The sequence below is a fragment of the Gekko japonicus genome, unplaced genomic scaffold (genome assembly GCF_001447785.1).
Source record: "Gekko japonicus isolate JY-2015 unplaced genomic scaffold, Gekko_japonicus_V1.1 scaffold613, whole genome shotgun sequence".
Taxonomy (NCBI): Eukaryota; Metazoa; Chordata; class Lepidosauria; order Squamata; family Gekkonidae; genus Gekko; species Gekko japonicus.
The window spans coordinates 203851-214445 of record NW_015164683.1 but is presented as its reverse complement, the minus strand read 5'-3'; positions in this window follow the sequence as shown (position 1 = coordinate 214445).

Here is a 10595-nt window from a genome sequence, read left to right as displayed (position 1 = left end):
TGGGGGGGGGGGGAACAGCATGCTAGTAAGGTGGTCACTCATCTCCTTGTTGAGATGATAGCTGTAGATGGCCTCCCCTTCTCTGTAGTCGAAGGTGCTGTTTTCCATAGGGTGATCCAGTATGCCTTGCTCTGGTACATGCCCCCTGCTCGCAGCAAACTGAGCAGGACCATGATTCCCACATTGTACAGGGCTGCCAGCAGGGCCGGCCCAAGGGGTTTCTGCTCCCTAGGCGAGGCTGCCTCGTGGCGCCCCCCTCAGATGCCAACCTCTCGGTGGGGCCTGGACACCTCCCAGCTGGCCGCCCGTCTCACACCCACCGCGGGCCCCAGGGGCAGCCCACCCGCTCAGCCCCGCCCCTGCCTCAACCCCAAGTTGCACACATGGAGGTGGGGGGAGACAGAGGGACAGACAGAGACGGACTGGCCTGCTCACCTGGCGGCACTGCTCTGGTTCAATGCTTGAAAGACAGACTTCCAAGGATGGGGGGGAGCCCAGCGCCAGGCAGAGCGAGAGCCGATGCCGCAGCTTCCTCACTGAGCAGGTAGCGCCCCGGCCCGGCTGCTCCTCCCGCATGGCCGCTTCTGTGCTCTGGGAAAGGCAGCACACCGACGGGAGCCCCAGGAAGCCAGAGGGCAAGCCGCGCCACCACCAGCAGCAGCGAAAGAGCTCTGAGCACGCCTTCTCCACCGGGGAGGGTGGGGGGAGTGCCTGAGCCTGCTGGCCTGCGCACCTCACAGGGAGGGGGTGCTTAACATAAGCTCATATCGTTACACTCCCCCCTCCTGATGGGGCAGCAGAGGCAAAGTGAGGTGGCGGTAAGGGGCACCCAGCGGGTGCCCAGAAAACCATGCTGGGGTATCAGTGCTGACGCCCTCCCGCTGCCGCTGCCGCTGCCGCCACCACCTCCCTCCCCCTTTCCCCACTTTTGTGGGCTCCTCCAGCTGGCCGGCAGGGGAAACCCCACCCACAAATGCCCTGAAACACGGCATGATGACATCACCCAGAAGTGACACTGTAGTTTTTGGGCAAAACTCTATGGTAAATTTGGGGTCAAACTATAGAGTTTTGTCCAAAAACTAGAGCATTGCAGTTGGCACCCTGCTCGGACCTCCGCCCTAGGTGAGAGACTAGCTGGCCTAGTGAGCGGGCTGGCCCTGGCTGCCAGGGAGTACATGAAGGCACAGTTGTCCTATGCTTGCAGGAGAACTGGGTACTTCACATGCGACATCTGGACATCCCAGCAGGTGCACGATGCATACCTCTCGCCCACTTGCCAGGGAGTACATGAAGGCACAGTTGTCCTATGCTTGCAGGAGAACTGGGTACTTCACATGCAACATCTGGACATCCCCGCAGGTGCACGATGCATACGTCTCGCTGACTGCGCACTCGTGGCAACCTAGCAATGTTCTGGGTGGGGGTGGGGAAACCACTAGTGTCAGACAGTGTCAGGGTCACTATGCTGGCTGTCACCAATCTCTGCTACATGTTGAGCCACTCGATGGGCTGAACACGGCAGAAAACATTTCAGCCACCATTGAAAGACAGTTAGTGGCATGGGTGGAGGCCACCTTTCCATGGGCTTCATGGTGACCAGTGGTGGCTCAAATATGCAGGCAGCTGCCAAGCAATTTGGGCTTCAGGAGTATTTACTGCATGGCCCACCTCCACCTCATGGTTAAAGATACCTTGGGGCTGGGTTCTTCAGAGAATTCCAGTTTAGACACTGCAACCCATGAGTTCAGGCATCTCCTCCAGAAATGCTGGTACAATGTGGGTAACTACTCTGTATGAAGGACACCTATTTGCTGCATGAGAGGCAGACACTGAAAGGCGTGCCAGTGCACTGCCTGATCAGTGATGTAGGCAACTTGCTGGAACTCCACCTGTGTCATGCTCGAGCGCTTGGTGGAGCAGGAGAGCACCCTGAGTGCCCTGATCTCTGAGACCCGGATCATTTGGGTAGAGAACTGGCTCAACCAGGCGGAGTGGTTGACCATCTCTCAGACTGTGGAAGTTCTTAAACCCTTTAAGAGCTATACAGAGATGCTCTCATCTGACATGGCAAGGCTGGCTCTGGTCATCCCTGTGATCCACATGGCTCATGAGGACTTGGCCTCATTTCTGGAGCCAGCTACAGGACATGCAGACATGGTTCTAGCAGTGTGCATGGTAGTGAGAAGGCTGCAAGAAGGACTCAAGGACTGCTTTCAGCTTTTCACTGAGCAGTATGTCTACATGTTGGCAAGCACCCCTGGAGGAACAGCCACTTTGCCAACTGCCTTCCTTCTCCTGGCATTCCTTTTAAAATAGCATGTCCAAGATGGTGGAGGTCTATGTGGTTCAGAGAACCACTGCCATCATTAAAAGATAAAGTATTTATTAAAAAAATGTTCACAAGCATACTTTTAACATATCATCAGATTGAGCAAGGAATTAAAAAGAAATGGGTAAAATGCAATTCCTCTGCCCCTATCAGATTAAAAATATAGGAAAGGCTCCTTAGTGTAGGATGTTATAGCTCTTTGCAGAGTTGCTGTTACCTTGAAGGGGTGGCGAACCAGCTTTCCCGGACAGCACATGGTTAAATGGCTGCTTCTTTGAGACCTCACTTAAGAGTTCTGTCTGCTCTGATGGACTCAGAAGAAGAAGAAGAGTTGGATTTATACCCTGCCCTTCACTTGGAGTCTCAGAGCAGTTTACAATCTCCTTCTCTTCCTCTCCCACAACAAACACCCTGTGAGATAGGTGGAGCTGAGAGAGCTCTTATGAGAACTGCTCTTGAGAGAACAGCTCTGAGAGAACTGTGACTGACCCAAGGTCACCCAGCTGGCTGCATGTGGAGGAGTGGGGAATCAAACCAGTTCTCCAGATTAGAGTCCGCCACTCTTAACCACTACACCAAACTGACTCTCAGCAGAAAAACGTGCTTCCTCCTTACTCCCCTGATCTTTATCTTCTCCCTTTCCCCTCCCACTAACTTGGTCAGGCCAGGTCAAGGAAGCTTTTCCTGGTTTTTTCAGAAATTTCCTTCCTGAAGTCTCTCTAGCATTTAATTCCTCCAAAACTCTGTTCCCTGCTTGTGGAAGGGAGAGAGTTTGACCCACCAATTACCTCTTCTACTATTATCTACTATTAGCATTTGTATGAAGATGGGCTATCATACCTCTGGAAAGCAATGACACTGACCTCCCCCCTTCCTGCCTGCTCTCTGCCCGGGGGGGGGGGGACTTTTGAAACTCAGAGCAAAGGTTTTACTCATTTCAAACATCCAAATGGCAAAATGCATTTCTTCACACCCTATAATAGGTCAACAGACTTAAACAACAATGAAATCCATCTAAGATTATTAATGTTATTAGTGTTATTAGTGTAACGAGGAATTATGTCTCACTATACAGGGATTGGTTGTTAGTTGCTGCATAGGATAGGATAATGTTGTATTAGTGTAGGTTAGGATGTACTGACCACTTACAATTCAGAATTGGACTGTTTATTGTAGCAATTGTTGGGATACTGATTTTATAGTGGGTCGGGAGGGGTAATTGATAGACCAGCACCGGAAGCAATGGGCTTCCACTTGATTGTATTGGGGGAGTACTCTATTGCTCACCAGCTACCTGAGGTTGTTGCGAAGGCAGTTGGTGCAGTGATGTCTCCTCAACAGATTCCGGTGCTCCTGGGGCGGGGAAAGTATAGCGGTGGGTCGAGGCAGAGAACTAAGGGAAGGACACAGAGAAATAAACTGGCTCGGTGTCCTTCCAGCCTACGACCCATCCCAAAGGTGGCCAGCAGTGGGGCTAGGATGGATAACCCCTCTCTGACATTGGCATTGTACAGTGCCAGGTCTATAAACAACAAAACCATGGTCCTCCGGGACTTTCTGCTGGAGCAGAGGTTAGACCTGGCATGCATGACTGAAACCTGGGTGCGGGATGGGGAGACCGTAGCTCTCTCCCAGCTTGCCCCTCCTGGGTTTTCGGTCCTTCACCAATCCCGGACTAAGGGGCGAGGGAGTGGAATGGCGATGTTCATTCGGGAGGCTTACTCCTTTAGGGTGCTCCCGCCGTTGGAGATCACAGGCATAGAGTGTGTTGGCCTGGTGTGGGAAGCTGGGGAGAGGGTGGCGATTTGGCTGGTGTACCAACCGCCTAACATGCCGGTCGATAGCCTACTGTCCCCGATGGAGGCCATATCAGGCTGGGCGCTGGAGCACCCTAGGCTCATTGTCTTGGGTTACTTCAATGTCCATGCCAATGACGCGGCCTCCATGCAGGCAGCAGACCTGGTGTCATCCATGGTGGTGCTGGGACTCTCCCAATTTGTAATGACTCCCACTCACCAGACATACGCTCTATTTGATCTTCGCGGCTGGGGTAACAGTGGACCAGATTACTGCTTTGGCAGTACCATGGTTGGACCACCATGCCCTGAAGGCCCATCTGAATGTTCCTCCCCGACCCTGTTTAGGCGGCAAGCGTATTTTAGCTTGCCCATGGAGCCTAATGGACCCTGTGCAGTTCCAGAGGTCCCTGCAGGATCCGATGCCCCCCAGCGACTCGCTAGATGAGCTTGTGGAGGACTGGCATAGCCGACTCTCCACAGCCATCAACGAGATCACTCCCTGGCACCCTCTGCACCCCCGCTCCAGACTTGCTCCTTGGTATACCCAGGAATTGAGGGGTATGACGCGGGAGTTAGGACAGCTAGAGAGACAGTGGCAGTGTGTCTGCTACGAAGCTACAAGAGCACCTTATAGGACTTTTATGAGATCCTATGAGATGGCGGTCAAGGTTGCTAAGAGAGAGTTCTATGCAGCTGAGATTGCGTCCACTAGCTCACGCCCAGCCCAATTATTTAGAACTAGCAGTAAAGCCCGTTGTGAAAGCAATACAACGGGATCTAGAAAGAGGCTCTGGGGTCCCTCTCTGAGGGATGGTTCCCAGGGGCTCTCAAGGAAGTGATGGTCTGCCCTCTCTTGAAAAAACCATCACTGGATCCGGCCGAATTGGCCAACTACCGGCCCGTTTCCAATTTGCCCTACTTGGGCAAATTAATTGAGAGGGCGGTGGCGGTACAGCTTCAGGGCTTTCTGGATGACGCTTCCGTGTTAGATTCCTTCCAGTCTGGCTTTCGCCCGGGACACGGGACAGAGACTGCACTGGTCGCTCTTATGGATGACCTCCGAAGGCACTTGGATCGAGACGGTTTGGCGGCGCTGTTGTTACTTGACCTGGCGGCTGTGTTCGACATGGTCAATCACCAGCTGCTGGCCAGCCACCTCGCCGATGTGGGGATACAAGGGCTTGCCTTACGGTGGCTTGTCTCTTTTCTCCAGGGTCAGGGACAAAGGGTGGTGCTAGGGGAACAGCAGTCCGGGAGACACCCACTTGAGAGTGGGGTGCCCCAGGGTGCTGTGCTTTCCCCAATGTTGTTTAACATCTATATGCACCTCCTTGCCCAGATTGCCCATAGGTATGGGCTGGGTTGTCACCAGTATGCTGATGACACCCAGCTCTATCTGATGTTGGGTGGCCAGTTGGACTCCAGACAGGAAGATCTGGACCGGGCATTGCAGGCCGTGGCTGGTTGGCTTAGGCTGAGCTGGTTGAGGCTAAATCCGGTGAAGACAGAGGTCCTGTGCCTGAGTCGTGGTGGTATGGGGTTGGGGGTCCCACCCCCGACCTTTGATGGGGCACCATTAGTGCCAGCATTGGAGGTTAGGAGTTTGGGAGTGCTCCTGGACCACTCCCTGACAATGGAGGCCCAGGTAGCAGCCACTGCAAAATCGGCCTTCTACCATCTTCAGCTGGTTCGGCAGTTGGTTCCCTTCCTCGACCGCTGCGACCTGGCTACAATGATCCATGCGACGGTCACCTTGAGATTGGACTACTGTAATGCTCTCTACATGGGGCTGCCCCTGTCTCCAATCCGGAAGCTGCAGCTGGTGCAGAATGCCACGGCCAGGCTGTTGATGGATCTTCCACATCGGGAGCACATCCAGCCTGTGCTTAGGCTACTGCACTGGCTGCCAATAGCATACCGGATTCACTTCAAGGGGCTGGTACTTGCCTTTAAAGCCCTATATGTCCAGGGTCTGGCTTACCTGAGGGACCACCTTTCCCCATTTGTTCCCCAGAGAGCACTACGGTCTGGGGCACAACATCATCTAACTATTCCGGGCCCCAAGGAAGCGAGGGCCCTGTGGGACCTTTCATAGTTCCACAGGTCCTGCAAGACGGAGCTCTTCCACCAGGCTTTTAAATAAGAGCTGCCACCACTGTTACCACCAACGATCCCATGTGTACATCGGTAATATTGGACTTGCCCACTACCGACGGCGCCATTCAACATCTGGCCCATAGGACTAGCCTGAAGATCAGAAGCTGACCGGAACGAAAACGCACACCATCCATTTTAATATCATTTAATACTGCGAGCATTTTAATGTTTATTGTTGATATATTAAGTATGTATTAAATTATTTTAATGTTTTATGGTTTTATGTGAAATCGGCATATTTTGCCGTCTTTTGCAAGCCACCCAGAGCCTGTTTACAGGGTGGGTGGGATATAAATATAAGTATAATTAAATAAATAAATAAAATAAGATCAGCAATATTTCCATAAATCATACCATTATCTGTTAATCCAACAGAACAGCCTACAATAAATCTAAATCCAAGAAATCAGCCAACCCCCCCCCAAAAAAATAGTACAGCTTTACAAGTTCCCTTCAGGAACTGCTTTGTAAATTCCCTTAACTTCATTTGGTAACCTGTCCCAGAAACATGGAGCCACAACCAAAAAAAGCCATATCAATTCAGCCTTCTTAAAATAAGGGATAGAGATGAGAAAAATGGTGTTGGAGCATACACTCCAGAAGCACTTTATTCGGCTGGGGGAGGACATGAGTTTTATTGTAACTTGTTGTTTTATGGCCCCGGTCACACAGGCCAGATAACGGGGGGGAGGTGTGGCTGTTCGCCCCAGAGCAAAATAAAGTGCGGTAGCCCAATCACATGGTCCCTTGAGTCTCCGTGCTTAGGCTGTTAGCTGGCGATCACACGGCGATGCTGCAGCGTGAAAAAGAAGTGGTGCAGTGCGATCACACAAGCGTTTCACATTTGTGCATATGTGCAGTTCTGTGGAGCAGGACTGCTTTCAGTTTCATATTTGTGCGCATGCGCTTATGAAAAACATCCAGTTTGCGACAGGACGTGGACGGGCACTGGATGCCATGGGATACTAGCGCTCCCACGATCAGACGCCCGCCTGTGCCGCACATTTTTTGGATACTAGTGCACTTTCCTTGGTACTTTTAAACTCCGCATCTTCAGTGGGATGCCACGGGTTGGCCTCAGGTGCGCCACACTTCCCAGATGTTGCGGTGTGATCGTGCCCCGAAAATCCACCCAACATTCGTGCCTCTCGCGTGGCAAATTCTCCGTGTGACCGGAGCCTTAATTTTGTATTGTAAGCCACCAGGAGTCATAGTGAAAGGCATGATACAAATGTTTAAATAAATAAATAAATAAATGTTTAATTTTTAAAAAGGCTCAGAGGTACTGCTTCAGATATTTGGGTTTCAGGCCAGGAAAAGTTTTAAAGATTAAAATCAGCACTTTGGATTGAGGCTAGCAATGAACTGGTAGTACCGGTTTCTGGGATGTAACCACTAAGGACACACTTTATACTAGATGCTTGGACGTGTGTTGAAAGCACACCAGCAAGTTCTTCTCTCCCACCAGCATCACATTTATCAATTCATTCATTAAATCTCCTTGATTTCAGTGTCTTCTTATGGATTGCACCTATCTGATGTATCCTAGACTTCTGGAATATATGATTGTGCTGCATGGGCATAATTTGGCACAATAAGAGCTCTAGTGCAAATGGTAATCTTGTGCTGGATCCAACCCAGTACTTTGTAACATTTACAACAGCCCTGTAAGCTAGGCCAGTATTATGATCCCTATATTATAGAGGTGGCTTGCCTAAGGCTGCCTACTGGGTTTGTGACAGAAGTGAGATTTGAACTGGGAGCCTCCTGGATCTGTTCATTCTCTTAGCCACAGCTATGCCAGTTCTTTAAAAAAACATTGAATAAACTATGACACACACTTAAAGGTAAAGAAACAATAAAGAGTTGTCCAAAATAATGATGCACTATCTCCCCACTTTGGCAGGGAGTTCAGACATCCTTCTTTCGAAGCATTCCAGACACAACTGTGTTACATAAGGTTCCCGTGACAGTTCTGAGTGACATATCATAGCATTCTACAACGAATCATCATCTAGGGTATCAAATGGGATTACCATATAATAAAGGGATGGAAAGGGAAATGGTTTGACAAGCAGTGATGTGCCAACATTTTAACATTAAAAAGTGCCTGAATAACTGCCTGCCAGATCAAATGCACTTTCTCTCTGTGGATGGAATATTAGATGCGGCACACTTAGTCATACTATCCTCATATAATCCTCAAGATAGTACTGCCATGAAAAATGGGGGGCATTCAAGGCATCAAAGGCTTGCAGTGTCAAACAAAACCCAGTGATTGAACTCCCATAGATTTTAATGGAGTGATCAGGTACAAAGCAAGAAGAGACTCCTGTGCCTTTAATCATTGTATAGAACAGGACATTTTTACAAGGATGCTTCTGAACTTCTCATCTAAAATTCTTCCTGAATGTTCAGATTCAGAATCACCTACTTTCGGAACAAATGCATTCAGAATCATCTTTTGTTCAATTAAAAAAAAATAGTTCCAAATTTCATAAAGATACAGTATATGCATGGCTTCCAGCTCTTTCAGCTCATTTGTACACTTTCCCTTTTCCATAACATTGCTGACACAGGTGTGCATGTGGATAAAACTCTGCTAAAGTAAGGGTTGCATCCAGAACCTTTGTGTGTCTTGTTTTGCTAGTAACCCACACATACTGCAGACCAGTGGGAATCCCCACCCATAAAGAATCTTCATCTTCCCTCCCCAGGGATGTTTGTTTGTCCTTTCTATCAGTATCTTCTACCAGCTAAACTCTCCCCCCCCCCTTTGTCTGACATTCCCTCAATGACGTCTCCTTCCTGCCTTACATCTTCATGGTTGGTCTCATGCTTTTATACATCTATTTTACTTTTATGATGTGTTTTAATGCTCTGTTTTTAACTGTTAGCCACCTTGGTGACTCTGACAGGGCAGAAAGGCATAGCCATTTTGTGAATGAATAAATAAATAATACGCATCCCAAGCAACCTTTCTTTGGGAATGTTTTTAAAGTTGGGCAGAATCCCATGAAAAGAAGGAATCTGCAGAAGTTTGGTGTAGTGCTTAAGTGCGCAAACTCTAATCTGGGAGAACCAGGTTTGATTCCCCACTCCTCCACTAGCAGCTGCTGGATGACCTTGCGCAAGCCATAGTTCTGGCACAGCTGTTCTTGAAAAAGAGCAGTTTCTATCAGAGCTCTCTCAGCCCCACCTACCTTACAGTGTGTCTGTTGTGGGAAGGGGAAGGGAAAGGAGTTTGTAAGCCACTCTGAGACTCCTTTGAGTAGTGAAAGGCACAGTATAAATCCCTCATTCTTCTTCCCTCATTTCCCTTCTCCTTGGTGCCCTCCCTGAAAAGTTGCTCCTGAGGGAGAGTGAGTGAAATTTGGTGCTAGGGTTGCCAGCCCCCAGGTCTGGGTGGGGGTTCCCTTGCTTCTGGGACTCCAATCTGCCCCCGGCAGGCTGGCCGGCAGGGGAAGCCCTGCCCCAAGCCCCACCCCCAAGCTGCGGCCCCCCACAGCCACCCCTCTCCTCCCCTCCTGCAGTGATTTAAAGGGCTTCAGCTGATCCATGGAGAACACATGGCCTGCCGATCAGCTGAAGGGCCCTTTAAATCTTTCAGCAGGGAGGGAGAGGGGCTGTTGCCAGCCACACCTCTGCTAGCAAAAAGACCCTTTAAAGCATCTTTTTGAGAGCAGGGTGGGGGCCAGTGTTCCCTCTAAACTGAGTTAGTGTGAGCTAGTTCACAGTTTTTTAGCCTCCAGCTCACACATTTTTGTCTTAGCTCAGGAAGGGGTGGCTCAGAGCCAACTAATTTATGCAGCTGCCAAATCACTCACTCACAACTTTAATGCCAGTAGCTCACAAAGTAGAATTTTTGTTCACAAGACTCCACAGCTTAGAGGGAACATTGGTGGGGCCCACGGTGCATGGGGCTGATTTCACCACTTGGGATTCAGGACCATGTGCCACCACCCCACTTGCTGCTGGGCTCACAGTGAGCAGGGTGGTGCAGTGCAGGCCTGAATCCCAAGCAGCCAATTGCCACTCAGAAATCAACTCCCCGTGCGCTGCGGCCCCCACCATGCTTGCAAAAAGACCCTTTAAAGGATCGTTTTGGGAGTGCAGCTGCAGCCCCTCTCCCTCCTTGCTGAAAGATTTAAAGAGCCCTCCAGCTGATCGGCAGGCCATGTGCTCCCCACTGATCAGCTGAAGACATTTAAATCGCTGCAGGAGGGGAGGGAGCAGGGGGGCTGTGGGTGGCCATGGCTTGGGGTTGGGCCTTGGGTGTTGAGCTGGGGGGCATCTCTACCCACCCCCAG